General features: G+C 45.9%; 36 non-coding genes and 3 pseudogenes across 36 annotated transcripts; all 39 read left to right on the top strand.

Annotated features, from left to right (window-relative positions):
- The first annotated feature begins 67 nt into the window (after positions 1-67).
- LOC140870292 (5S ribosomal RNA) lies at positions 68-186 on the top strand. The gene has a single exon (XR_012147260.1). It is a non-coding gene; the product is annotated as a 5S ribosomal RNA (ribosomal RNA).
- A 399-nt stretch (positions 187-585) lies between these two features.
- Positions 586-704, top strand: LOC140868599 (5S ribosomal RNA). Its single transcript, XR_012146008.1, has one exon. It is a non-coding gene; the product is annotated as a 5S ribosomal RNA (ribosomal RNA).
- Positions 705-1,105: 401 nt separating this feature from the next.
- Positions 1,106-1,224, top strand: LOC140870481 (5S ribosomal RNA). Its single transcript, XR_012147440.1, has one exon. It is a non-coding gene; the product is annotated as a 5S ribosomal RNA (ribosomal RNA).
- An 872-nt stretch (positions 1,225-2,096) lies between these two features.
- LOC140868220 (5S ribosomal RNA) lies at positions 2,097-2,215 on the top strand. Its single transcript, XR_012145647.1, has one exon. It is a non-coding gene; the product is annotated as a 5S ribosomal RNA (ribosomal RNA).
- A 2,248-nt stretch (positions 2,216-4,463) lies between these two features.
- Positions 4,464-4,582, top strand: LOC140868998 (5S ribosomal RNA). Its single transcript, XR_012146392.1, has one exon. It is a non-coding gene; the product is annotated as a 5S ribosomal RNA (ribosomal RNA).
- Positions 4,583-4,980: 398 nt separating this feature from the next.
- On the top strand, positions 4,981-5,098 carry LOC140868209 (5S ribosomal RNA). Its single transcript, XR_012145636.1, has one exon. It is a non-coding gene; the product is annotated as a 5S ribosomal RNA (ribosomal RNA).
- Positions 5,099-5,499: 401 nt separating this feature from the next.
- Positions 5,500-5,618, top strand: LOC140868513 (5S ribosomal RNA). Its single transcript, XR_012145927.1, has one exon. It is a non-coding gene; the product is annotated as a 5S ribosomal RNA (ribosomal RNA).
- A 309-nt stretch (positions 5,619-5,927) lies between these two features.
- On the top strand, positions 5,928-6,046 carry LOC140868051 (5S ribosomal RNA). Its single transcript, XR_012145486.1, has one exon. It is a non-coding gene; the product is annotated as a 5S ribosomal RNA (ribosomal RNA).
- A 400-nt stretch (positions 6,047-6,446) lies between these two features.
- Positions 6,447-6,565, top strand: LOC140870323 (5S ribosomal RNA). The gene has a single exon (XR_012147289.1). It is a non-coding gene; the product is annotated as a 5S ribosomal RNA (ribosomal RNA).
- Positions 6,566-6,964: 399 nt separating this feature from the next.
- LOC140868351 (5S ribosomal RNA) lies at positions 6,965-7,082 on the top strand. Its single transcript, XR_012145773.1, has one exon. It is a non-coding gene; the product is annotated as a 5S ribosomal RNA (ribosomal RNA).
- Positions 7,083-7,481: 399 nt separating this feature from the next.
- Positions 7,482-7,600, top strand: LOC140868774 (5S ribosomal RNA). The gene has a single exon (XR_012146175.1). It is a non-coding gene; the product is annotated as a 5S ribosomal RNA (ribosomal RNA).
- A 401-nt stretch (positions 7,601-8,001) lies between these two features.
- LOC140870421 (5S ribosomal RNA) lies at positions 8,002-8,120 on the top strand. The gene has a single exon (XR_012147384.1). It is a non-coding gene; the product is annotated as a 5S ribosomal RNA (ribosomal RNA).
- A 399-nt stretch (positions 8,121-8,519) lies between these two features.
- Positions 8,520-8,638, top strand: LOC140870264 (5S ribosomal RNA). Its single transcript, XR_012147234.1, has one exon. It is a non-coding gene; the product is annotated as a 5S ribosomal RNA (ribosomal RNA).
- A 399-nt stretch (positions 8,639-9,037) lies between these two features.
- On the top strand, positions 9,038-9,156 carry LOC140869523 (5S ribosomal RNA; annotated as a pseudogene).
- A 402-nt stretch (positions 9,157-9,558) lies between these two features.
- Positions 9,559-9,676, top strand: LOC140869574 (5S ribosomal RNA; annotated as a pseudogene).
- Positions 9,677-10,004: 328 nt separating this feature from the next.
- LOC140870346 (5S ribosomal RNA) lies at positions 10,005-10,123 on the top strand. Its single transcript, XR_012147310.1, has one exon. It is a non-coding gene; the product is annotated as a 5S ribosomal RNA (ribosomal RNA).
- Positions 10,124-10,523: 400 nt separating this feature from the next.
- Positions 10,524-10,642, top strand: LOC140869387 (5S ribosomal RNA). The gene has a single exon (XR_012146767.1). It is a non-coding gene; the product is annotated as a 5S ribosomal RNA (ribosomal RNA).
- Positions 10,643-11,041: 399 nt separating this feature from the next.
- On the top strand, positions 11,042-11,157 carry LOC140869683 (5S ribosomal RNA; annotated as a pseudogene).
- A 398-nt stretch (positions 11,158-11,555) lies between these two features.
- Positions 11,556-11,674, top strand: LOC140868607 (5S ribosomal RNA). Its single transcript, XR_012146016.1, has one exon. It is a non-coding gene; the product is annotated as a 5S ribosomal RNA (ribosomal RNA).
- Positions 11,675-12,074: 400 nt separating this feature from the next.
- On the top strand, positions 12,075-12,193 carry LOC140868297 (5S ribosomal RNA). Its single transcript, XR_012145721.1, has one exon. It is a non-coding gene; the product is annotated as a 5S ribosomal RNA (ribosomal RNA).
- A 400-nt stretch (positions 12,194-12,593) lies between these two features.
- LOC140868289 (5S ribosomal RNA) lies at positions 12,594-12,712 on the top strand. Its single transcript, XR_012145714.1, has one exon. It is a non-coding gene; the product is annotated as a 5S ribosomal RNA (ribosomal RNA).
- Positions 12,713-13,113: 401 nt separating this feature from the next.
- Positions 13,114-13,232, top strand: LOC140869192 (5S ribosomal RNA). Its single transcript, XR_012146579.1, has one exon. It is a non-coding gene; the product is annotated as a 5S ribosomal RNA (ribosomal RNA).
- Positions 13,233-13,630: 398 nt separating this feature from the next.
- LOC140869260 (5S ribosomal RNA) lies at positions 13,631-13,749 on the top strand. The gene has a single exon (XR_012146643.1). It is a non-coding gene; the product is annotated as a 5S ribosomal RNA (ribosomal RNA).
- A 401-nt stretch (positions 13,750-14,150) lies between these two features.
- LOC140868076 (5S ribosomal RNA) lies at positions 14,151-14,269 on the top strand. The gene has a single exon (XR_012145510.1). It is a non-coding gene; the product is annotated as a 5S ribosomal RNA (ribosomal RNA).
- Positions 14,270-14,669: 400 nt separating this feature from the next.
- Positions 14,670-14,788, top strand: LOC140870434 (5S ribosomal RNA). Its single transcript, XR_012147396.1, has one exon. It is a non-coding gene; the product is annotated as a 5S ribosomal RNA (ribosomal RNA).
- A 400-nt stretch (positions 14,789-15,188) lies between these two features.
- On the top strand, positions 15,189-15,307 carry LOC140870090 (5S ribosomal RNA). Its single transcript, XR_012147071.1, has one exon. It is a non-coding gene; the product is annotated as a 5S ribosomal RNA (ribosomal RNA).
- A 400-nt stretch (positions 15,308-15,707) lies between these two features.
- LOC140868526 (5S ribosomal RNA) lies at positions 15,708-15,826 on the top strand. Its single transcript, XR_012145940.1, has one exon. It is a non-coding gene; the product is annotated as a 5S ribosomal RNA (ribosomal RNA).
- A 399-nt stretch (positions 15,827-16,225) lies between these two features.
- Positions 16,226-16,344, top strand: LOC140867860 (5S ribosomal RNA). Its single transcript, XR_012145300.1, has one exon. It is a non-coding gene; the product is annotated as a 5S ribosomal RNA (ribosomal RNA).
- Positions 16,345-16,744: 400 nt separating this feature from the next.
- Positions 16,745-16,863, top strand: LOC140867966 (5S ribosomal RNA). Its single transcript, XR_012145404.1, has one exon. It is a non-coding gene; the product is annotated as a 5S ribosomal RNA (ribosomal RNA).
- A 399-nt stretch (positions 16,864-17,262) lies between these two features.
- Positions 17,263-17,381, top strand: LOC140868164 (5S ribosomal RNA). Its single transcript, XR_012145593.1, has one exon. It is a non-coding gene; the product is annotated as a 5S ribosomal RNA (ribosomal RNA).
- A 400-nt stretch (positions 17,382-17,781) lies between these two features.
- LOC140868181 (5S ribosomal RNA) lies at positions 17,782-17,900 on the top strand. The gene has a single exon (XR_012145609.1). It is a non-coding gene; the product is annotated as a 5S ribosomal RNA (ribosomal RNA).
- Positions 17,901-18,299: 399 nt separating this feature from the next.
- On the top strand, positions 18,300-18,418 carry LOC140868212 (5S ribosomal RNA). The gene has a single exon (XR_012145639.1). It is a non-coding gene; the product is annotated as a 5S ribosomal RNA (ribosomal RNA).
- A 400-nt stretch (positions 18,419-18,818) lies between these two features.
- Positions 18,819-18,937, top strand: LOC140868146 (5S ribosomal RNA). Its single transcript, XR_012145577.1, has one exon. It is a non-coding gene; the product is annotated as a 5S ribosomal RNA (ribosomal RNA).
- Positions 18,938-19,335: 398 nt separating this feature from the next.
- On the top strand, positions 19,336-19,454 carry LOC140867859 (5S ribosomal RNA). Its single transcript, XR_012145299.1, has one exon. It is a non-coding gene; the product is annotated as a 5S ribosomal RNA (ribosomal RNA).
- Positions 19,455-19,854: 400 nt separating this feature from the next.
- Positions 19,855-19,973, top strand: LOC140870417 (5S ribosomal RNA). The gene has a single exon (XR_012147380.1). It is a non-coding gene; the product is annotated as a 5S ribosomal RNA (ribosomal RNA).
- Positions 19,974-20,373: 400 nt separating this feature from the next.
- LOC140869098 (5S ribosomal RNA) lies at positions 20,374-20,492 on the top strand. The gene has a single exon (XR_012146488.1). It is a non-coding gene; the product is annotated as a 5S ribosomal RNA (ribosomal RNA).
- A 400-nt stretch (positions 20,493-20,892) lies between these two features.
- Positions 20,893-21,011, top strand: LOC140868876 (5S ribosomal RNA). Its single transcript, XR_012146275.1, has one exon. It is a non-coding gene; the product is annotated as a 5S ribosomal RNA (ribosomal RNA).
- Positions 21,012-21,410: 399 nt separating this feature from the next.
- Positions 21,411-21,529, top strand: LOC140868536 (5S ribosomal RNA). Its single transcript, XR_012145949.1, has one exon. It is a non-coding gene; the product is annotated as a 5S ribosomal RNA (ribosomal RNA).
- A 400-nt stretch (positions 21,530-21,929) lies between these two features.
- On the top strand, positions 21,930-22,048 carry LOC140870493 (5S ribosomal RNA). Its single transcript, XR_012147452.1, has one exon. It is a non-coding gene; the product is annotated as a 5S ribosomal RNA (ribosomal RNA).
- Positions 22,049-23,978: the final 1,930 nt, after the last annotated feature.

Below are 23,978 nucleotides of genomic sequence, written 5' to 3'. Positions count from 1 at the left end.
AACTGCAGCTCCTGTTCCTCCGATCCGCAATTCGAGAGACAAAAAAATAAAGAATTCATTCACTGTTGGGTGCGATCATATCAGTACTAATGCACCGGATCCCATCAGAACTCCGAAGTTAAGCGTGCTTGGGCGAGAGCAGTACTAGGTTGGATGACCCCCTGGGAAGTCCTCGTGTTGCACCCCTTTTTCATTAATTTCTTTTTTTCTTACTCGTACTTCTTGTTTTTCTGATTCCTAGTCATCCTATTTCTGACTCTTTCAGTCCAATCCGTGGATAGAAAATATGCAATAGACTTAATCACACGACGTGAACGTGCAATCTAGGTGACGCGGGCTGCTTTGGTGGGTCCCAGCATGCCCTACAGGAAAAACGCCCCGAAAGACCATCTCCGGGTTGTAATTTTAGCGTCTCCGTCTCTTAGACCGAGATACTTGCTGTAGGTATCGAGAGGAGTTTCGTGTGAACATGCTAAAGCTCCCATAACTCTTAGCCGATCGAAAGTTATGTCCGTTTGAAACTGCAGCTCCTGTTCCTCCGATCCGCAATTCGAGAGACAAAACAATAAAAATTCATTCACTATTGGGTGCGATCATACCAGCACTAATGCACCGGATCCCATCAGAACTCCGAAGTTAAGCGTGCTTGGGCGAGAGCAGTACTAGGATGGATGACCCGCTGGGAAGTCCTCGTGTTGCACCCTTTTTTTCATTAATTTCTTTTTTTCTTACTCGTACTTCTTGTTCTTTCGATTCCTCTCCGTCCTATTTCCGACTCTTATAGTCCAATCCGCGGATAGAAAAGATGCAATAAACTTAATCATACGATGTGAACATGCGATCTGGGTGACGCGGGCCGCTTGGGTGGGTCCCAGCGTGACATACGGGAAAAATGCCCCAAAAGACCATCTCCATTTTGGAATTTGAGCGTCTCCGTCTCTTTAACCGAGATACGCAACATAGGTATCGAGTGGAGCTTCGCGTGAGTAGGCTGAAGCTCCAGTAACTCTCAGCCGATCGAAAGTTATGTCCGTTTGAAACTGCAGCTCCTGTTCCTCCGATCCGCAATTCGAGAGACAAAAAAATAAAAAATTCATTCACTGTTGGGTGCGTTCATACCAGCACTAATGCACCGGATCCCATCAGAACTCCGAAGTTATGCGTGCTTGGGCAAGAGCAGTACTAGGATGGGTGACCCCCTGGGAAGTCCTCGTGTTGCACCCTTTTTTTTTATTAGTTTCTTTTTTTCTTGCTCGTACATCTTGTTCTTCCGATTCCTCTCCATCCTATTTCCGACTCTTTTAGTCCAATCCGCGGATAGAAAAGATGCAATAGACTGAATCACAGGACGTGAACGTGCGATCTGGGTGACGCGGGCCACTTCGGTGGGTCCCAGCACGCCTTACGGGAAAAATGCCCCCAAAGACAATCTCCGGGTTTGAATTTGAGCTTCTCCATCTCTTAGACCGACATACGCGTTGTAGGTATCGAGAAGAGCTTCGCGTGAGCAAGCTGAAGCTCCCGTAACTCTTAGCAGATCGAAAGTTATGTCCATTTGAAACTGCAGCTCATTTTCCTCCGATCCGCAATTCTAGAGACAAAACAATAAAATATTCATTCACTGTTGGGTGCGATCATACCAGCACTAATGCATCGGATCCCATCAGAACTCCGAAGTTAAGTGTGCTTGGGCAACTGCAGCACTAATTTCTTTTTTTCTTACTCGTAATTCTAATTCTTTCGATTCCTCTTCGTCCTATTTCCGACTCTTTCAGTCCAATCCGCGGATAGAAAAGATGCAATAGACTGAATCATACGATGTGAACGTGCGATCTGGGTGACGCGGGCCGCTTCGGTGGGTCCCAGCGCGACATACAAGAAAAATGCCCCCAAAGACCATCTCCGTTTTGGAATTTCAGCGTCTCCGTCTCTTTAACCTAGATACGCACTATAGGTATCGATTGGATCTTTGCATGAGCAGGCTGAAGCTCCAGTAACTCTCAGCCGATCGAAAGTTATGTCCGTTTGAAACTGCAGCTCCTGTTCCTCCGATCCGCAATTCGAGAGACAAAAAAATAAAGAATTCATTCACTATTGGGTGCGATCATACCAGCATTAATGCACCGGATCCCATGAGAACTCCGAAGTTATGCGTTCTTGGGCAAGAGTAGTACTAGGATGGGTGACCCCCTGGGAAGTCCTCGTGTTGCACCCCTTTTTTAATTAGTTTCTTTTTTTCTTACTCGTACATCTTGTTCTTCCGATTCCTCTCCGTCCTATTTCCGACTCTTTCAGTCCAATCCACGGATAGAAAAGATGCAATAGACTGAATCACACGACGTTTACGTGCGATCTGGGTGACGCGGGCCACTTCGTGAAAGAGTGGGTGCCCGGTGAGCCAACTTGTGGCTAAGGGCTTTTATGACTCTATGTATAAACGATCTTTTGTTTAATATAATTTACTCTTTTATAATGGCATTTACTTTATCTTTTATCATATTATTATGTTATGACATACTATAAGATGTTTAGATGAAGACCTTGAATATACTATAGTGTATGTAAGATGTGGTGGCACATGGGGATGACTATCATGAAACACATCTTATAGTCACTGTATATTCTAAACAGTTCCTAGTCGATTGAGCCGTCCGTTAATAAGGATAAGGATCGCTCAAGATTGAGACTAGCATTTGCGATGCCGAGTACCACGTTTCATTGGTATGGAACATAGAGATGTTCAAAGCATGCAAATGGGTATTCATACGATGAATGATCGAACTACCCTATCCGGACTTTCCAGGTGGTTATCACTTATCGAGTGGATAAAGTCCGCGGTTTTGGTTGTACACCATTAGTCCTTACTACTTGAAACATCATTGAGACTCTATATGCTAGTACTGTACTTTGACTCATTTACCGACTCTATTGGGGTCATCAGGTGTCGGGATTGGGTACAGTTACGACACATATAGGAGTCGATGCTTTGTTGTCAAGGATTCACCACATACTTGCGAGTGTGGATATCCTATGCAAATCTGAGGAGATATTAGTGTGACGAATCACTGGCCAGAGTACATGATGTGTTTTTAAGAAATGGTTTCATAGTAGAACATGTGATGTCACTATTTGATCTTCAAGATGCATTGCATAGTTATCGAATCTCGAACGACTCTTGATTTACCAATGGTTGTTGATTCGATCGGGATATATGGATGAAGGGACCGTACTGTACGCTAACCAAAATCTATTGGTTCTTGCAGGCACTATCAGTGATACCTAGGGAATCATGGGGCGATGTTGCTAGGCGCTCTTACCATGATTCGATGAGCAAGTCGGAAATTGTTGTTCCGAGTCACAAGGAGTTGTGAGCCCACGGCTAGCTGTATCCCTGAACCATTGAGGGTCACACAAGTAATGGATTTTTAATCCCCGTTGAGATAATTAAATTTAAAGAGTTAAATTTAGTGAATAAAGAAGTGGGACTTCTTATATAGGAGTAGAAGAGTAAGATTTCCTAAAATGACATAGGGATGGGCATTTTTGGAAATCACTGAATTCGAATTCAGAAAATTTATCTTGACTTTAAAAGATGCAGAAATGGTTTCTGTGCACATTGGTGAAATTGGTTTATCAATCTGAGTCACGATGAATTTTATATTAATTTCTGAATATGCAGGCTTTGCTTGTCAGGCTTTAACTTATGACTAATAGGCCCTAAGCTGTTAGCAGCCCACATTATAAATAAGTTATTGCAGTGCAGAAATTAGAGACAAGTCTCATAATTTTCGAACACTAGGGTTTTGAGACCTAGAGTGGCCGCCCCCCTCTCTGTGTTTTTCTCTCTGAAATCCAGTCTGTGAATTTCGAATTTGCAGTCTGGTTTAACGGATCAAATTCGTTAATTCTCTTCGTAGAAACTTCTGATAGATTTTTTAGTGCAATCTATCAGAGGGATTCGAATTCTGTTCATGGACCTGATTGAAGAATTGTTCGTCCATCAGTTCCTGGGTTATACAACAAGAGCAGAGTTATCTGTTGGTGTCCATAATCTCGTTTCGAGATTCAAGGTAAAAATTTAATTGTTATTTAATTTTTACACGCACAATTTAATCGTAAAGTTTTGATACCCATGATATGGAATCATTCCATATAAAATTTTAAAACTTCCGCTGCACCAGGTATCAATTCTGATTGATCTGAACACCGTTTTCCAACACTTCTGTGGGTCCCAGCACGCCCTACGGGAAAAATGCCCCCAAAGACCATCTCCGGGTTTGAATTTGAGCTTCTCAGTCTCTTTAACCAACTTACGCATTGTAGGTATCGAGAAGAACTTTGCGTGAGCTGGCTGAAGCTCCCGTACCTCTCAGCAGATCGAAAGTTATGTCCGTTTGAAACTGCAGCTCCTGTTCCTCCGATCCACAATTCGAGAGACAAAAATAAAGAATTCATTCATTGTTGGGTGCGATCATACAAGTACTAATGCACCGGATCCCATGAGAACTTCGAAGTTAAGCGTTCTTGAGCGAGAGCAGTACTAGGATGGGTGACCCCCTGGGAAGTCCTCGTGTTGCAACCCTTTTTCATTAATTTTTTTTTTCTTACTCGTACTTCTTGTTTTTCCGATTCTTCGCCGTCCTATTTCCGACTCTTTCAGTCCAATCCGCGGATTGAAAAGATGCAATAGACTTAATCACACAACGTGAACGTGCGATCTGGGTGACGCAGGCCGCTTTAGTGGTTCCCAGCGCGCCCTACGAGAAAAACGCCCCGAAAGACCATCTCCGGGTTGTAATTTGAGCGTCTCCGTCTCTTAGACCGAGATACTTGCTGTAGGTATCGAGAGGAGCTTCGTGTGAACAGACTGAAGCTCCCGTAACTCTTAGCCGATCGAAAGTTATGTCCGTTTGAAACTGCAGCTCCTGTTCCTCCGATCCGCAATTCGAGAGACAAAACAATAAAAATTCATTCACTATTGGGTACGATCACACCAGCACTAATGCACCGGATCCCATAAGAACTCCGAAGTTAAGCGTGCTTGGGCGAGAGCAGTACTAGGATGGGTGACCCCTGGGAAGTCCTCGTGTTGCACCCTTTTTTTCATTAATTTCTTTTTTTCTTACTCGTACTTCTTGTTCTTTCGATTCCTCGCCGTCCTATTTTCGACTCTTGCGGTCCAATCCGCGGATAGAAAAGATGCAATAAACTTAATCATACGATGTGAACGTGCGATCTGGGTGATGCGGGCCGCTTTGGTGGGTCCCAACGCGACATACGGGAAAAATGCCCCGAAAGACCATCTCCATTTTGGAATTTGAGCGTCTCCATCTCTTTAACCGAGATACGCACAATAGATATCGAGTGGAGCTTCGCGTGAGCAGGCTAAAGCTCCAGTAACTCTCAGCCGATCGAAAGTTATGTCCGTTTGAAACTGCAGCTCCTGTTCCTCCGATCCGCAATTCGAGAGACAAAAAAATAAAGAATTCATTAACTGTTGGGTGCGATCATACCAGCACTAATGCATCGGATCCCATCAGAACTCCAAAGTTATGCGTGCTTGGGCAAGAGCAGTACTAGGATGGGTGACCCCCTGGGAAGTCCTCGTGTTGCACCTTTTTTTTTATTAGTTTCTTTTTTTCTTACTCGTAGTGAACGTGAGATCTGGGTGACGCGGGCCACTTCGGTGGGTCCCAGCACGCCCTACGGGAAAAATTCCCCCAAAGACAATCTCCGGGTTTGAATTTGAGCTTCTCCGTCTCTTTAACCAACATACGCATTGTAGGTATCGAGAAGAGCTTCGCGTGAGCAAGCTGAAGCTCCCGTAACTCTCAGCAGATCGAAAGTTATGTCCGTTTGAAACTGCAGCTACTTTTTCTCCGATCCGTAATTCGAGAGACAAAAAAATAAAATATTCATTCATTGTTTGGTGCGATCATACCAGCACTAATGCACCGGATCCCATCAGAACTCCGAAGTTAAGCGTGCTTGGGCGAGAGCAGTACTAGGATGGGTGACCCCCTGTGAAGTCCTCGTGTTGCACCCCTTTTTCATTAATTTCTTTTTTTCTTACTCGTACTTCTAATTCTTTCGATTCCTCTCCGTCCTATTTCCGACTCTTTAAGTCCAATCCGCGGATATAAAAGATGCAATAGACTGAATCATACGATGTGAACGTGCGATCTGGGTGACGCGGGCCGCTTTGGTGAGTCCCAGCGCGACATAAGGGAAAAATGCCCCGAAAGACCATCTCCGTTTTGGAATTTGAACGTCTCCATCTCTTTAACCTAGATACGCACTATAGGTATCGAGTGGAGCTTCGTGTGAGCAAGCTGAAGCTCCAGTAACTCTCAGTCGATCGAAAGTTATGTCCGTTTGAAACTGCAGCTCCTGTTCCTCCGATCCGCAATTCGAGAGACAAAAAAATAAAAAATTCATTCACTATTGGGTGCAATCATACCAGCACTAATGCACCGGATCCCATCAGAACTCCGAAGTTATGCGTGCTTGGGCAAGAGCAGTACTAGGATGGGTGACCCCTTGGGAAGTCCTCGTGTTGCACCCCTTTATTAATTAGTTTTTTTTTTCTTACTCGTACATCTTGTTCTTCCGATTCCTCTCCGTCCTATTTCCGACTCTTTCAGTCCAATCCACGGATAGAAAAGATGCAATAGACTGAATCACACGACGTGAACGTGCGATCTGGGAGACGCGGGCCACTTCGGTGGGTCCCAGCGTGCCCTACGAGAAAAATGCCCCCAAAGACCATCTTCGGGTTTGAATTTGAGCTTCTCCGTCTTTTAGACCGAGATACGCGCTGTAGGTATCGAGAAGAGCTTCGCGTGAGCAGGCTGAAGCTCCCATAACTCTCAGCAGATCGAAAGTTATGTCCGTTTGAAACTGCAGCTCCTGTTCCTCCGATCCGCAATTCGAGAGACAAAAAAAAAAGAATTCATTCACTGTTGGGTGCGATCATACCAGTACTAATGCACCGGATCCCATCAGATTCCGAAGTTAAGCGTGCTTGGGCGAGAGCAGTAATAGGATGGGTGACCCCCTGGGAAGTCCTCGTGTTGCACCCCTTTTTCATTAATTTCTTTTTTTCTTACTCGTACTTCTTGTTTTTCCGATTCCTCGCCGTCCTATTTTCGACTCTTTCAGTCCAATCCGCGGATATAAAAGATGCAATAGACTTAATCACACGACGTTAACATGCGATCTGGGTGACGCAGGCCGCTTCAGTGGGTCCCAGCGCGCCCTACGGGAAAAACGCCCCGAAAGACCATCTCCGGGTTGTAATTTGAGCGTCTCCGTCTCTTAGACCGAGATACTTGCTTTAGGTATCGAGAGGAGCTTCGTGTGAACAGGCTGAAGCTCCCGTAACTCTTAGCCGATCGAAAGTTATGTCCGTTTGAAACTGCAGCTCCTGTTCCTCCGATCCGCAATTCGAGAGACAAAACAATAAAAATTCATTCACTATTGGGTGCGATCATACCAGCACTAATGCACCGGATCCCATCAGAACTCCGAAGTCAAGCGTGCTTGGGCGAGAGCAGTACTAGGATGGGTAACCCCCTGTGAAGTCCTCGTGTTGCACCCCTTTTTTCATTAATTTCTTTTTTTCTTACTCGTACTTCTTGTTCTTTCGATTCCTCGCCATCCTATTTCCGACTCTTGCAGTCCAATCCGCGGATAGAAAAGATGCAATAAACTTAATCATACGATGTGAACGTACGATTTGGGTGACGCGGGCCGCTTCAGTGGGTCCCAGCGCGACATACGGGAAAAATGCCCCGAAAGACCATCTCTGTTTTGGAATTTGAGCGTCTCCATCTCTTTAACCAAGATACGCACAATAGATATCGAGTGGAGCTTCGCGTGAGCAGGCTGAAGCTCCAGTAACTCTCTGCCGATCGAAAGTTATGTCCGTTTGAAACTGCAGCTCCTGTTCCTCCGATCCGTAATTCGAGAGACAAAAAAACAAAGAATTCATTCACTGTTGGGTGCGATCATACCAGCACTAATGCACCGGATCCCATCAAAACTCCGAAGTTAAGCGTGCTTGGGCGAGAGCAGTACTAGGATGTGTGACCCCCTGGGAAGTCCTCGTGTTGCACCCCTTTTTCATTAATTTCTTTTTTTCTTACTCGTACTTCTAATTCTTTCGATTCCTCTCCGTCATATTTTCGACTCTTTCAGTCCAATCCGCGGATAGAAAAGATGCAATAGACTGAATCACACGACGTGAACGTGCGATCTGGGTGACACGGGCCACTTCGGTGGGTCCCAGCGCAACCTACGGGAAAAATGCCCCCAAAGACCATCTCTGGGTTTGAATTTGAGCTTCTCCGTCTCTTAGACCGAGATACGCGCTGTAGGTATCGAGAAGAGCTTCGCGTGAGCAGGCTGAAGCTCCCGTAACTCTCAGCAGATCGAAAGTTATGTCCGTTTGAAACTGCAGCTCCTGTTCCTCCGATCCGCAATTCGAGAGAAAAATAATATAGAATTAATTCACTGTTGTGTGCGATCATATCAGCACTAATGCACCGGATCCCATCAGAACTCCGAAGTTAAGTGTGCTTGGGCGAGAGCAGTACTAGGATGGGTGTCCCCCTGGGAAGTCCTCGTGTTGCACCCCTTTTTTCATTAATTTTTTTTTTCTTACTCGTACTTCTAATTCTTTCGATTCCTCTCCATCCTATTTCTGACTCTTTCAGTCCAATCTGCGGATAGAAAAGATGCAATAAACTGAATCATACGATGTGATAGTGTGATCTGGGTGACGCGGGCCGATTCGGTGAGTCCCAGCGCGACATACGGAAAAAATGCCCCGAAAGACCTTCTCCATTTTGGAATTTGAGCGTCTCCGTCTCTTTAACCTAGATACGCACTATAGATATCGAGTGGAGCTTCGCGTGAGCAGGCTGAAGCTCCAGTAACTCTCAGCCGATCGAAAGTTATGTCCGTTTGAAACTGCAGCTCCTGTTCCTCCAATCCTCTATTCGAGAGACAAAACAATAAAAATTCATTCACTATTGGGTGTGATCATACCAGCACTAATGCACCGGATCCCATCAAAACATCGGAGTTAAGCGTGCTTCGGCGGGAGTAGTACTAGGATGGGTGACCCCCTGAGAAGTCCTCATGTTGCACCCTTTTTTTCATTAATTTCTTTTTTTCTTACTCGTACTTCTTGTTCTTTCGATTCCTCGCCGTCCTATTTCCGACTCTTGCAGTTCAATCCGCGGATAGAAAAGATGCAATAAACTTAATCATACGATGTGAATGTGCGATCTGGGTGACGCGGGCTGCTTCAGTGGGTCCCAGCGCGACATACGGGAAAAATGCCCCGAAAGACCATCTCCATTTTGGAATTTGAGCGTCTCCATCTCTTAAACCGAGATACGTAATATAGGTATCGAGTGGAGCTTCGCGTGAGCAGGCTGAAGTTCCAGTAACTCTCAGCCGATCGAAAGTTATGTCCGTTTGAAACTGCAGCTCCTGTTCCTCCGATCCGCAATTCGAGAGACAAAAAAAATAAAGAATTCATTCACTGTTGGGTGCGATCATACCAGAACTAATGCACCGGATCTCATCAGAACTCCAAAGTTATGCGTGCCTGGGCAAGAGCAGTACTAGGATGGGTGACCCCCTGGGAAGTCCTCGTGTTCTCCCCTTTTTCACTAATTTCTTTTTTTCTTACTCATACTTCTTGTTTTTCCGATTCCTCGCCGTCCTATTTCCGACTCTTTTAGTCCAATCCGTGGATCCCAGCATGCCTTACGGGAAAAATGCCCCCAAAGACAATCTCCGGGTTTGAATTTGAGCTTCTCCGTCTCTTAGACCGACATGCGCGTTGTAGGTATCGAGAAGAGCTTCGCGTGAGCAAGCTAAAGCTCCCGTAACTCTCAGCAGATCGAAAGTTATGTCCGTTTGAAATTGCAGCTCCTTTTCCTCCGATCCGCAATTCGAGAGACAAAACAATAAAATATTCATTCATTGTTGGGTGCGATCATACCAGCACTAATGCACCGGATCCCATCAGAACTCTGAAGTTAAGCGTGTTTGGGCGAGAGCAATACTAGGATGGGTGACCCCCTGGGAAGTCCTCGTGTTGCACCCTTTTTTCATTAATTTCTTTTTTTCTTACTCGTACTTCTAATTCTTTCGATTCCTCTCCGTCCTATTTCTGACTCTTTCAGTCTAATCCGCGGATATAAAAGATGCAATAGACTGAATCATACGATGTGAACGTGCGATCTGGGTGACGCGAGCCGCTTCGTTGGGTCCCAGCGCGACATACGGGAAAAATGCCCCGAAATACCATCTCCATTTTGGAATTTGAGCGTCTCCGTCTATTTAACCTAGATACGCACTATAGGTATCGAGTGGAGCTTCGCGTGAGCAGGCTGAAGCTCCAGTAACTCTCAGCCGATCGAAAGTAATGTCCGTTTGAAACTGCAGCTCCTGTTCCTCCGATCCGCAATTCGAGAGACAAAAAAATAAAGAATTCATTTACTATTCGGTGCGATCATACCAGCACTAATGCACCGGATCCCATCAAAACTCCAAAGTTATGCGTGCTTGGGCAGGAGCAGTACTAGGATGGGTGACCCCCTGGGAAGTCCTCGTGTTGAACCCCTTTTTTAATTAGTTTTTTTTTCTTACTCGTACATATTGTTCTTTTGATTCCTCTCCGTCATATTTCCGACTCTTTCAGTCCAATCCACGGATAGAAAAGATGCAATATACTGAATCACACGACGTGAACGTGCGATCTGGGTGACGCGGGCCACTTTGGTGGGTCCCAGCGCGCCCTACGGGAAAAAAGCCCCCAATGACCATCTCCGGGTTTGAATTTGAGCTTCTCCGTCTCTTAGACCGAGATACGCGCTGTAGGTATCAAGAAGAGCTTCGCGTGAGTAGGCTGAAGCTCCAGTAACTCTCAGCAGATCGAAAGTTATGTCCGTTTGAAACTGCAGCTCCTATTCCTCTGATCCGCAATTCGAGAGACAAAATAATAAAGAATTCATTCATTGTTGGGTGCGATCATACTAGTACTAATGCACCGGATCCCATCAGAACTCCGAAGTTAATCGCTTGGGTGAGAGCAGTACTAGGATGGGTGACCCCCTGGGAAGTCCTCGTGTTCTCCCCTTTTTCATTAATTTCTTTTTTTCTTACTCATACTTCTTGTTTTTCTGATTCCTCGCCGTCCTATTTCCGACTCTTTTAGTCCAATCCGTGGATAGAAAATATGCAATAGACTTAATCCCACGACGTGAACGTGCGATCTGGGTGACGCAGGCCGCTTTAGTGGGTCCCAGCGCACCCTACAAGAAAAACGCCCCGAAAGACCATCTCTGGGTTGTAATTTGAGTGTCTCCGTCTCTTAGACCGAGATACTTGCTGTAGGTATCGAGAGGAGCTTCGTGTGAACAGGCTGAAGCTCCCGTAACTCTTAGCCGATCGAAAGTTATGTCCGTTTGAAACTGCAGCTCCTGTTCCTCTGATCCGCAATTCGAGGACAAAACAATAAAAATTCATTCACTATTGGGTGCGATCATAGCATCACTAATGCACCGGATCCCATCAGAACTTCGAAGTGAAGCGTGCTTGGACGAGAGCAGTACTAGGATGGGTGACCCCCTGGGAAGTCCTCGTGTTGCACCCCTTTTTTCATTAATTTTTTTTTTCTTACTCGTACTTCTTGTTCTTTCGATTCCTCGCCGTTCTATTTTTGACTCTTGCAGTCCAATCCGCGGATAGAAAAGATGCAATAAACTTAATCATACGATGTGAACGTGCGATCTGGGTGACGCAGGCCGTTTCGATGGGTCCCAGCGCGACATATGGGAAAAATGCCCCGAAAGACCATCTCCATTTTGGAATTTGAGCCTCTCCGTCTTTTTAACCTAGATACGCACTATAGGTATCGAGTGGAGCTTCGCGTGAGCAGGCTGAAGCAACAGTAACTCTCAGCCGATCGAAAGTTATGTCCGTTTGAAACTGCAGCTCCTGTTCCTCCGATCCACAATTTGAAAGATAAAAAAATAAAGAATTCATTCACTATTGGGTGCGATCATACAAGCACTAATGCACCGGATCCCATCAGAACTCCGAAGTTATGCGTGCTTGGGCAAGAGCAGTACTAGGTTGGGTGACCCCCTGGGAAGTCCTCGTGTTGCACCCCTTTTTCATTAATTTCTTTTTTTCTTACTCGTACTTCTAATTCTTCCGATTCCTCTCCGTCCTATTTATTACTCTTTCAGTCCAATCCGCGGATAGAAAAGATGCAATAGACTGAATCATACGATGTGAATGTGCGATCTGGGTGACGCGGGCCGCTTCGGTGGGTCCCAGCGCGACATACGGGAAAAATGCCCCGAAAGACCATCTCCGTTTTGGAATTTGAGCATCTCCGTCTTTTTAACCTAGATACGCACTATAGGTATCGAGTGGAGCTTCGCGTGAGCAGGTTGAAGCTCCAGTAACTCTTAGCCGATCGAAAGTTATGTCCGTTTGAAACTGCAGCTCCTGTTCCTCCGATCCGCAATTCGAGAGACAAAAAAATAAAGAATTCCTTCACTATTGGGTGCGATCATACCAGCACTAATGCACCGGATCCCATCAGAACTCCGAAGTTATGCGTGCTTGGGCAAGAGCAGTACTAGAATGGGTGACCCCCTGGTAAGTCCTCGTGTTGCACCCCTTTTTTAATTAGTTTCTTTTTTTCTTACTCGTACATCTTGTTCTTCCGATTCCTCTCCGTCCTATTTCTGACTCTTTCAGTCCAATCCACGGATAGAAAAGATGCAATAGACTGAATCACACGACGTGAACGTGCGATATGGGTGACGCGGGCCATTTCGGTGGGTCCCAGCGCGCCCTACGGGAAAAATGCCCCCAAAGACCATCTTCGGGATTGAATTTGAGCTTCTCCGTCTCTTAGACTGAGATACACGCTGTAGGTATCGAGAAGAGCTTCGCGTGAGCAGGCTGAAACTCCCGTAACTCTCAGCAGATCAAAAGTTACGTCCGTTTGAAATTGCAGCTCCTCTTCCTCCGATCCGCAATTCGAGAGACAAAAAAATAAAGAATTCATTCATTGTTGGGTGCGATCATACCAGTACTAATGCATCGGATCCCATCAGAACTTTGAAGTTAAGCGTGCTTGGGTGAGAGCAGGACTAGGATGGGTGACCCCCTGGGAAGTCCTCGTGTTGCTCCCCTTTTTCATTAATTTCTTTTTTTCTTACTCGTACTTCTTGTTTTTCCAATTCTTCGCCGTCCTATTTCCGACTCTTTCAATCCAATCCGTGGATAGAAAAGATGCAATAGACTTAATCACACGACGTGAACATGCGATTTGGGTGACGCAGGCCGCTTCAGTGCGTCCCAGCACGCCCTACAAGAAAATGCCCCGAAAGACCATCTTCGGGTTGTAATTTAAGCGTCTTTGTCTCTTAGACCGAGATACTTGCTGTAGGTATCGAGGGGAGCTTCGTGTGAACAGGCTGAAGCTCCCATAACTCTTAGCCGATCGAAAGTTATGTCTGTTTGAAACTGCAGCTCCTGTTCCTCCGATCCGCAATTCGAGAGACAAAACAATAAAAATTCATTCACTATCGGGTGCGATCATACTAGCACTAATGCACCGAATCCCATTAGAACTTCGAAGTTAAGCGTGCTTGGGCGAGAGCAGTACTAGAATGGGTGACCCCCTGGGAAGTCCTCGTGTTGCACCCCTTTTTTCATTTATTTCTTTTTTTCTTACTTGTACTTCTTGTTCTTTCGATTCCTCGCCGTTCTATTTTTGACTCTTGCAGTCCAATCCGCGGATAGAAAAGATGCAATAAACTTAATCATACGATGTGAACGTGCGATCTGGGTGACGCGGGCCGCTTCGGTGGGTCCCAGCGCGACATACGGGAAAAATGCCCCGAAAGACCTTCTCCGTTTTGGAATTTGAGCGTCTCCGTCTTTTTAACCTAAATACGCACTATAGGTATCGAGTGGAGCTTCGCGTGAGCAGGCTTAAGCTCCAATAACTCTCAGCCGATCGAAAGTTATGTCCGTTAGAAACTGCAGCTCCTATTCCACCGATCCGCAATTCGAGAGACAAAAAAATAAATAATTCATTCACTATTGGGTGCGATCATACCAGCACTAATGCACCGGATCCCATCAGAACTCCGAAGTTATGCGTGCTTGGGCAAGAGCAGTACTAGGATGGGTGACCCCCTGGTAAGTCCTCGTGTTGCACCCCTTCTTTAATTAGTTTCTTTTTTTCTTACTCGTACATCTTGTTCTTTCGATTCCTCTCCACCCTATTTCTGACTCATTCAGTCCAATCCACGGATAGAAAATATGCAATAGACTGAATCACACGACGTGAACGTGCGATCAGGGTGACGCGGGCCACTTGGTGGGTCCCAGCACGCCCTACGAGAAAAATGCCCCCAAAGACCATCTTCGGGTTTGAATTTGAGCTTCTCCGTCTCTTAGACCGAGATACGCGCTGTAGGTATCGAGAAGAGATTCGCGTGAGCAGGTTGAAGCTCCCGTAAAGCTCAACAGATCGAAAGTTATGTCCGTTTGAAACTGCAGCTCCTATTCCTCTGATCCGCAATTCGAGAGACAAAAAAATAAAGAATTCATTCACTGTTGGGTGCGATCATACCAGCACTAATGCACCGGATCCCATCAGAACTCCGAAGTTTAGCGTACTTGGGCGAGAGCAGTACTAGGATGGGTGACCCCCTGGGAAGTCCTTGTGTTGCACCCTTTTTCATTAATTTCTTTTTTTCTTACTCGTACTTCTTGTTTTTCCGATTCCTCGTCGTCCTATTACCGACTCTTTCAGTCCAATCCGCGGATAGAAAAGATGCAATAGACTTAATCACACGACGTGAACGTGCGATCTGGGTGACGCAGGCCGCTTCAGTGGGTCCTAGTGTGCCCTACGGGAAAAACGCCCCGAAAGACCATCTCCAGGTTGTAATTTGAGCATCTCCATCTCTTAGACCGAGATACTTGCTGTAGGTATCGAGTAGGAGCTTCGTGTGAACAGGCTGAAGCTCCCGTAACTCTTAGCCGATCGAAAGTTATGTTCGTTTGAAACTGCAGCTCCTGTTCCTCCGATCCGCAATTTGAGAGACAAAAAAATAAAGAATTTATTCACTGTTGGGTGCGATCATACCAGAACTAATGCTCCGGATCCCATCAGAACTCCGAAGTTAAGCGTGCTTGGGCGAGAGCAGTACTAGGATGGGTCACCCCCTGGGAATTCCTCGTGTTGCACCCCTTTTTCATTAATTTCTTTTTTTCTTACTCGTACTTCTTGTTTTTTTGATTCCTCGCCGTCCTATTACCGACTCTTTCAGTCCAATCCGCGGATAGAAAGGATGCAATAGACTTAACCACACGACGTGAACGTGCGATCTGGGTGATGCAGGCCGCTTCAGTGGGTCCCAGCGCGCCCTACGGGAAAAATGCCCTGAAAGACCATCTCCGGGTTGTAATTTGAGCGTCTTCATCTCTTAGACCGAGATACTTGCTGTAGGTATCGAGTAGGAGCTTCGTGTGAACAGGCTGAAGCTCCCGTAACTCTTAGCCGATCGAAAGTTATGTCCGTTTGAAACTGCATCTCCTGTTCCTCCGATCCGCAATTCGAGAGACAAAACAATAAAAATTCATTCACTATTGGGTGCAATCATACCTGCACTAATGCACCGGATCCCATCAGAACACCGAAGTTAAGCGTGTATGGGCGAGAGCAGTACAAGGATGGGTGACCCCCTAGGAAGTCCTCGTGTTGCACCCCTTTTTCATTAATTTCTTTTTTTTTTACTCGTACTTCTTGTTTTTCCGATTCCTCGCCGTCCTATTTCCGACTCTTTCAGTCCAATCCGCGGATAGAAAAGATGCAATAAACTTAATCACACGACGTGAACGTGCGATCTGGGTGACGCAGGATGCTTCGGTGGGTCCCAGCGAGACATACGGGAAAAATCCCCAAAAGACCATCTCCGTTTTGGAATTTGAGCATCTCCGTCTCTTTAACCTAGATACGCACTATAGGTATCGAGTGGAGCTTCGCGTGAGCAGGCTGAAGCTCCAGTAACTCTCAGCCGATCGAAAGTTATGTCCATTTGAAACTGAAGCTCCTGTTCCTCCGATCCGCAATTCGAGAGACAAAAAAATAAAGAATTCATTCACTATTGGGTGCGATCATACCAGCACTAATGCACCGGATCCCATCAGAACTCCGAAGTTATGCGTGCTTGGGCAAGAGCAGTACTAGGATGGGTGACCCCCTGGGAAGTCCTCGTGTTGCACCACTTTTTCATTAATTTCTTTTTTTCTTACTCGTATTTCTTATTTTTCCGATTCCTCGCTGTCCTATTACCGACTCTTTCAGTCCAATCCGCGGATAGAAAAGATGCAATAGACTTAATCACACGACGTTAACGTGCGATCTGGGTGACGCAAGCCGCTTCAGTGGGTCCCAGCGTGCCCTACTGGAAAAACGCCCCGAAAGACCATCTCCGGGTTGTAATTTGAGCGTCTCCGTCTCTTAGACCGAGATACTTGCTGTAGGTATCAAGAGGAGCTTCGTGTGAACAGGCTGAAGCTCCCGTAACTCTTAGCCGATCGAAAGTTATGTCCGTTTGAAACTGCAGCTCCTGTTCCTCCGATCCGCAATTCGAGAGACAAAAAAATAAAGAATTCATTCACTGTTGGGTGCGATCATACCAGCACTAATGCACTGTATCCCATCAGAACTCCGAAGTTAAGCGTGCTTGGGCGAGAGCAGTACTAGGATGGCTGACCCCCTGGGAAGTCCTCGTGTTGCACCCTTTTTTCATTAATTTCTTTTTTTCTTACTCGTACTTCTTGTTTTTCCGATTCCTCGCCGTCCTATTACCGACTCTTTCAGTCCAATCCGCGGATAGAAAAGATGCAATAGACTTAATCACACGACGTGAACGTGCGATCTGGGTGACGCAGGCCGCTTCAGTGGGTCCTAGCATGCCCTACAGGAAAAACGCCCCGTAAGACCATCTACGGGTTGTAATTTGAGCGTCTCCGTCTCTTAGACCGAGATACTTGATGTAGGAATCGAGAGGAGCTTCGTGTGTACAGGCTGAAGCTCCCGTAACTCTTAGCCGATCGAAAGTTATGTCCGTTTGAAACTGCAGCTCCTGTTCCTCCGATCCGCAATTCGAGAGACAAAACAATAAAAATTCATTCACTATTGGGTGCGATCATACCAGCACTAATGCACCGGATCCTATCAGAACTACGAAGTTAAGCGTGCTTGGGTGAGAGCAGTACTAGGATGGGAGACCCCCTGGGAAGTCCTCGTGTTGCACCCTTTTTTCATTAATTTCTTTTTTTCTTACTCGTACTTCTTGTTTTTCCGATTCCTCGCCGTCCTATTTCTGACTCTTTCAGTCCAATCCGTGGATAGAAAAGATGCAATATACTTAATCACACGACGTGAACGTGCGATCTGGGTGACGCAGGACGCTTCAGTGGATCCCAGCGCGCCCTACGGGAAAAACTCCCCGAAAGACCATCTTCGGATTGTAATTTTAGCGTCTCCGTCTCTTAGACTGAGATACTTGCTGTTGGTATCGAGAGGAGCTTCGTGTGAACAGGCTGAAGCTCCCGTAACTCTTAACCGATCGAAAGTTATGTCCGTTTGAAACTGCAGCTCCTGTTCCTCCGATCCGCAATTCGAGAGACAAAACAATAAAAAATTCATTCACTGTTGGGTGCGATCATACCAGCACTAATGCACTGGATCCCATCAGAACTCCAAAGTTAAGCGTACTTGGGCGAGAGCAGTACTAGGATGGGTGACCCCCTGGGAAGTCCTCGTGTTGCACCCCTTTTTCATTAATTTCTTTTTTTCTTACTCGTACTTCTTGTTTTTCCGATTCCTCGCCGTCCTATTTCCGACTCTTTCAGTCCAATCCGCGGATAGAATAGATGCAATAGACTTAATCACACAACGTGAACGTGCAATCTGGGTGACGCAGGACGCTTCAGTGGGTCCCAGCGCGCCCTACGGGAAAAACGCCCCGAAAGACCATCTTCGGGTTGTAATTTGAGCGTCTCCGTCTCTTAGACCGAGATACTTGCTGTAGGTATCGAGAGAAGTTTCGTGTGATCAGGCTGAAGCTCCCGTAACTCTTAGCCGATCGAAAGTTATGTCCGTTTGAAACTGCAGCTCATGTTCCTCCGATCCGCAATTCGAGAGACAAAACAATAAAAATTCATCCACTATTTGGTGCGATCATACCAGCACTAATGCACCGGATCCCATCAGAACTCCGAAGTTAAGCGTGCTTGGGCGAGAGCAATACTAGGATGGGTGACCCCCTGGGAAGTCCTAATGTTGCACCCCTTTTTCATTAATTTCTTTTTTTCTTACTCGTACTTCTAATTCTTCCGATTCCTCTCCGTCCTATTTCCGACTCTTTCAGTCCAATTTGCGGATAGAAAAGATGCAATAGACTGAATCATACGATGTGAACGTGCGATCTGGGTGACGCGGGCCGCTTTGGTGGGTCCCAGCGCGACATACGGGAAAAATGCCCCTAAAGACCATCTCCGTTTTGGAATTTGAGTGTCTCCGTCTCTTTAACCTAGATACGCACTATAGGTATCGAGTGGAGCTTCGCGTGAGCAGGCTGAAGCTCCAGTAACTCTCAGCCGATCGAAAGTTATGTCCGTTTGAAACTGCCGCACCTGTTCCTCCGATCCGCAATTCGAAAGACAAAAAAATAAAGAATTCATTCACTATTGGGTGCGATCATACCAGCACTAATGCACCGGATCCCATCAGAACACCGAAGTTAAGCGTGTTTGGGCGAGAGCAGTACAAGGATGGGTGACCCCCTAGGAAGTCCTCGTGTTGCACCCCTTTTTCATTAATTTCTTTTTTTTACTCGTACTTCTTGTTTTTCCGATTCCTCGCCGTCCTATTTCCGACTCTTTCAGTCCAATCCGCGGATAGAAAAGATGCAATAAACTTAATCACACGACGTGAACGTGCGATCTGGGTGACGCAGGATGCTTCGGTGGGTCCCAGCGAGACATACGGGAAAAAATCCCCAAAAGACCATCTCCGTTTTGGAATTTGAGCATCTCCGTCTCTTTAACCTAGATACGCACTATAGGTATCGAGTGGAGCTTCGCGTGAGCAGGCTGAAGCTCCAGTAACTCTCAGCCGATCGAAAGTTATGTCCGTTTGAAACTGAAGCTCCTGTTCCTCCGATCCGCAATTCGAGAGACAAAAAAATAAAGAATTCATTCACTATTGGGTGCGATCATACCAGCACTAATGCACCGGATCCCATCAGAACTCCGAAGTTATGCGTGCTTGGGCAAGAGCAGTACTAGGATGGGTGACCCCCTGGGAAGTCCTCGTGTTGCACCACTTTTTCATTAATTTCTTTTTTTCTTACTCGTACTTCTTATTTTTCCGATTCCTCGCTGTCCTATTACCGACTCTTTCAGTCCAATCCGCGGATAGAAAAGATGCAATAGACTTAATCACACGACGTGAACGTGCGATCTGGGTGACGCAAGCCTCTTCAGTGGGTCCCAGCGTGCCCTACTGGAAAAACGCCCCGAAAGACCATCTCCGGGTTGTAATTTGAGCGTCTCCGTCTCTTAGACCGAGATACTTGCTGTAGGTATCAAGAGGAGCATTGTGTGAACAGGTTGAAGCTCCCGTAACTCTTAGCCGATCGAAAGTTATGTCCGTTTTAAACTGCAACTCCTGTTCCTCCGATCCGCAATTTGAGAGACAAAAAAATAAAGAATTCATTCACTGTTGGGTGCGATCATACCAGCACTAATGCACCGTATCCCATCAGAACTCCGAAGTTAAGCGTGCTTGGGCGAGAGCAGTACTAGGATGGCTGACCCCCTGGGAAGTCCTCGTGTTGCACCCTTTTTTCATTAATTTCTTTTTTTCTTACTCGTACTTCTTGTTTTTCCGATTCCTCGCCGTCCTATTTCTGACTCTTTCAGTCCAATCCGTGGATAGAAAAGATGCAATAGACTTAATCACACGACGTGAACGTGCGATCTGGGTGACGCAGGACACTTCAGTGGATCCCAGCGCGCCCTACGGGAAAAACTCCCCGAAAGACCATCTTCGGATTGTAATTTTAGCGTCTCCGTCTCTTAGACTGAGATACTTGCTGTTGGTATCGAGAGGAGCTTTGTGTGAACAGGCTGAAGCTCCCGTAACTCTTAGATGATCGAAAGTTATGTCCGTTTGAAACTGCAGCTCCTGTTCCTCCGATCCGCAATTCGAGAGACAAAACAATAAAAAATTCATTCACTGTTGGGTGCAATCATACCAGCACTAATGCACCGGATCCCATCAGAACTCCAAAGTTAAGCGTACTTGGGCGAGAGCAGTACTAGGATGGGTGACCCCCTGGGAAGTCCTCGTGTTGCACCCCTTTTTCATTAATTTCTTTTTTTCTTACTCGTACTTCTTGTTTTTCCGATTCCTCGCCGTCCTATTTCCGACTCTTTCAGTCCAATCCGCGGATAGAATAGATGCAATAGACTTAATCACACAACGTGAACGTGCAATCTGGGTGACGCAGGACGCTTCAGTGGGTCCCAGCGCGCCCTACGGGAAAAACGCCCCGAAAGACCATCTTCGGGTTGTAATTTGAGCGTCTCCGTCTCTTAGACCGAGATACTTGCTGTAGGTATCGAGAGAAGTTTCGTGTGATCAGGCTGAAGCTCCCGTAACTCTTAGCCGATCGAAAGTTATGTCCGTTTGAAACTGCAGCTCCTGTTCCTCCGATCCGCAATTCGAGAGACAAAACAATAAAAAATTCATTCACTGTTGGGTGCGATCATACCAGCACTAATGCACCGGATCCCATCAGAACTCCAAAGTTAAGCGTACTTGGGCGAGAGCAGTACTAGGATGGGTGACCCCCTGGGAAGTCCTCGTGTTGCACCCCTTTTTCATTAATTTCTTTTTTTCTTACTCGTACTTCTTGTTTTTCCGATTCCTCGCCGTCCTATTTTCGACTCTTTCAGTCCAATCCGCGGATAGAATAGATGCAATAGACTTAATCACACAACGTGAACGTGCAATCTAGGTGACGCAGGACGCTTCAGTGGGTCCCAGCGCGCCCTACGGGAAAAACGCCCCGAAAGACCATCTTCGGGTTGTAATTTGAGCGTCTCCGTCTCTTAGACCGAGATACTTGCTGTAGGTATCGAGAGAAGTTTCGTGTGATCAGGCTGAAGCTCCCGTAACTCTTAGCCGATCGAAAGTTATGTCCGTTTGAAACTGCAGCTCCTGTTCCTCCGATCCTCAATTCGAGAGACAAAACAATAAAAATTCATTCACTATTTGGTGCGATCATGCCAGCACTAATGCACCGGATCCCATCAGAACTCCGAAGTTAAGCGTGCTTGGGCGAGAGCAATACTAGGATGGGTGACCCCCTGGGAAGTCCTAATGTTGCACCCCTTTTTCATTAATTTCTTTTTTTCTTACTCGTACTTCTAATTCTTCCGATTCCTCTCCGTCCTATTTCCGACTCTTTCAGTCCAATCTGCGGATAGAAAAGATGCAATAGACTGAATCATACGATGTGAACGTGCGATCTGGGTGACGCGGGCCGCTTTGGTGGGTCCCAGCGCGACATACGGGAAAAATGCCCCTAAAGACCATCTCCGTTTTGGAATTTGAGTGTCTCCGTCTCTTTAACCTAGATACGCACTATAGGTATCGAGTGGAGCTTCGCGTGAGCAGGCTGAAGCTCCAGTAACTCTCAGCCGATCGAAAGTTATGTCCGTTTGAAACTGCAGCACCTGTTCCTCCGATCCGCAATTCGAAAGACAAAAAAATAAAGAATTCATTCACTATTTGGTGCGATCATACCAGCACTAATGCACCGGATCCCATCAGAACTCCGAAGTTATGCGTGCTTGGGCAAGAGCAGTACTAGGATGGGTGACCCCCTGGGAAGTCCTCGTGTTGCACCCTTTTTTAATTAGTTTCTTTTTTTCTTACTCGTACATCTTGTTCTTCCGATTCCTCTCCGTCCTATTTCCGACTCTTTCAGTCCAATCCACGGATAGAAAAGATGCAATAGACTAAATCACACGACGTGAACGTGCGATCTGGGTGACGCGGGCCACTTCGTTGGGTCCCAGCGCGTCCTACGAGAAAAATGCCCCCAATGTAGTAACCCAGATACCATTTTAAGATAATAATATGTTAAACATGATTAAGGGTTGGTATTTAACCAATTTCGGAGTGTTATTGGACTTCAGAAGTAAAATTTGGGCTTTTTAATTTTGGGCCGGATAGTAAGATTCGATCCCAGATAGTAAGCTCCGATCCTAGATAGTAAGCTCCGATCGGAACGAAAGCTCCGATCCTGGAACGGAAGTTCCGATCCCCAGCTGCCAGCAATGATCGATGACTCAGTCGCGAGTTTTGACAAGTGTCGATCATAGAGCAGATCGGAAGCTCCGATCGTAGATCGGAAGTTCCGATCCTGGCATGGTAGACATGCACGCAATGAGCTGGATCGGAAGCTCCGATCCCAAAATCGGAAGTTCCGATCCTGGCCGAGAAATTTGGCTATAAATATGGCTGTTCAGAGTTCATTTTCAATTACGAATTCCTGAGTTTCCTTCTTCAGTTATATAAGTGTGAGTTATACACTTGAGGGCCCTATCGGTTATAATCGAAGTTCTGGAATAACCAAGTTGTGGTTATAGTCATCCGGGACTAGCGTCTCCAAAGGTCTTACTTCGGACGAAGGTATGGTCCGGGAATCGATTTAAGTTTTGGGAGTACTTATTAGCTTAGTTAAGGCTTATAGAACTTGTGTAGTGATACTGTGAACTTTTGAATATAGGCTTGGAACCTAGGATCCTATTATACTTGAACTAGCCTAGAGGTACGTACACATTGACTGAGATTGCCAGCGAGTATACATGTTTATATGTTGCATTTATTTGGCATTATTATATGGCATGATATATGATTTACCGCTTTTTATATTCATATGTCATGTGCATATACATGTTGAGCCTATATCTTGTTATACCTGACTATAGAGCCGCTCAACTCTATACTCGATAGTCTGTCACTGAGAGTACCGCGACGGCGGGGGCATTTATGTCTGTCTACTCTGGTGTACTAGACGAGTGTGGTTGCACCCAGAGGTTGATCCGTGCGGTGGCAGCACTCATATGGCGCCGGTTCTGAGCATGACTTTTCAGATGACCCTGTACCAGTCATCATGTTGCATGCATTATATACATATGTTTACTCATGTCTATGTACTGGGCGTTAGCGCTCACGCCCTAGTTGTTATCTTGGACACCCTATTCCATGGGGCATGTCGCAGGATGGACGAAGCTGGTAGTTCAAGGCAGGACTAGGGAGCAGGAGCTTTGAAAGTTTTTTTATACAGCATGATTTATTAGCTGTATAATGTTTACTTTTAAGAATTTCGATATGGTTGTATCACTACAGATTTAAGCCTGGATTATATTACTAAGCTGATATGTAAATTATGGTTAAGTTTCCGCACGTTTTTACTCTGTTAAGTATTTTGCTGTATTAAGTTTAATGCATGCTATTAGTTGCCAGTTAGTAGGTGATTCCATGCAGGGTCACTACATTTTTGGTATCAGAGCATGCTTAGATTTTGGGATTATTACTTGGGATTTAGTTTAGTCTTGAGTAATTCTTGCGCATTTGGGATTTTAATGTGCAATTCTTTTCAGGATATGGCTGACGAGAGTCACGGTAGTGTTGGCCAAGGAGGTGGTCATCATCATCGTCGCCATCATCATCAGGATGATCAACATTGTCCTCATGAGGGTCGACGTTGCTATACTATTAATAAGTTTATGCAGGTAGGACCGAAACCCTTAGTGGGAGGCGAGAATCCTGA

The sequence above is a fragment of the Henckelia pumila genome, chromosome 4, assembly GCF_033568475.1.
Source record: "Henckelia pumila isolate YLH828 chromosome 4, ASM3356847v2, whole genome shotgun sequence".
In the NCBI taxonomy this organism is placed as follows: domain Eukaryota; kingdom Viridiplantae; phylum Streptophyta; class Magnoliopsida; order Lamiales; family Gesneriaceae; genus Henckelia; species Henckelia pumila.
Note: the sequence above shows the minus strand (reverse complement) of the source record. Positions and strands in the feature narration are given on the sequence as shown.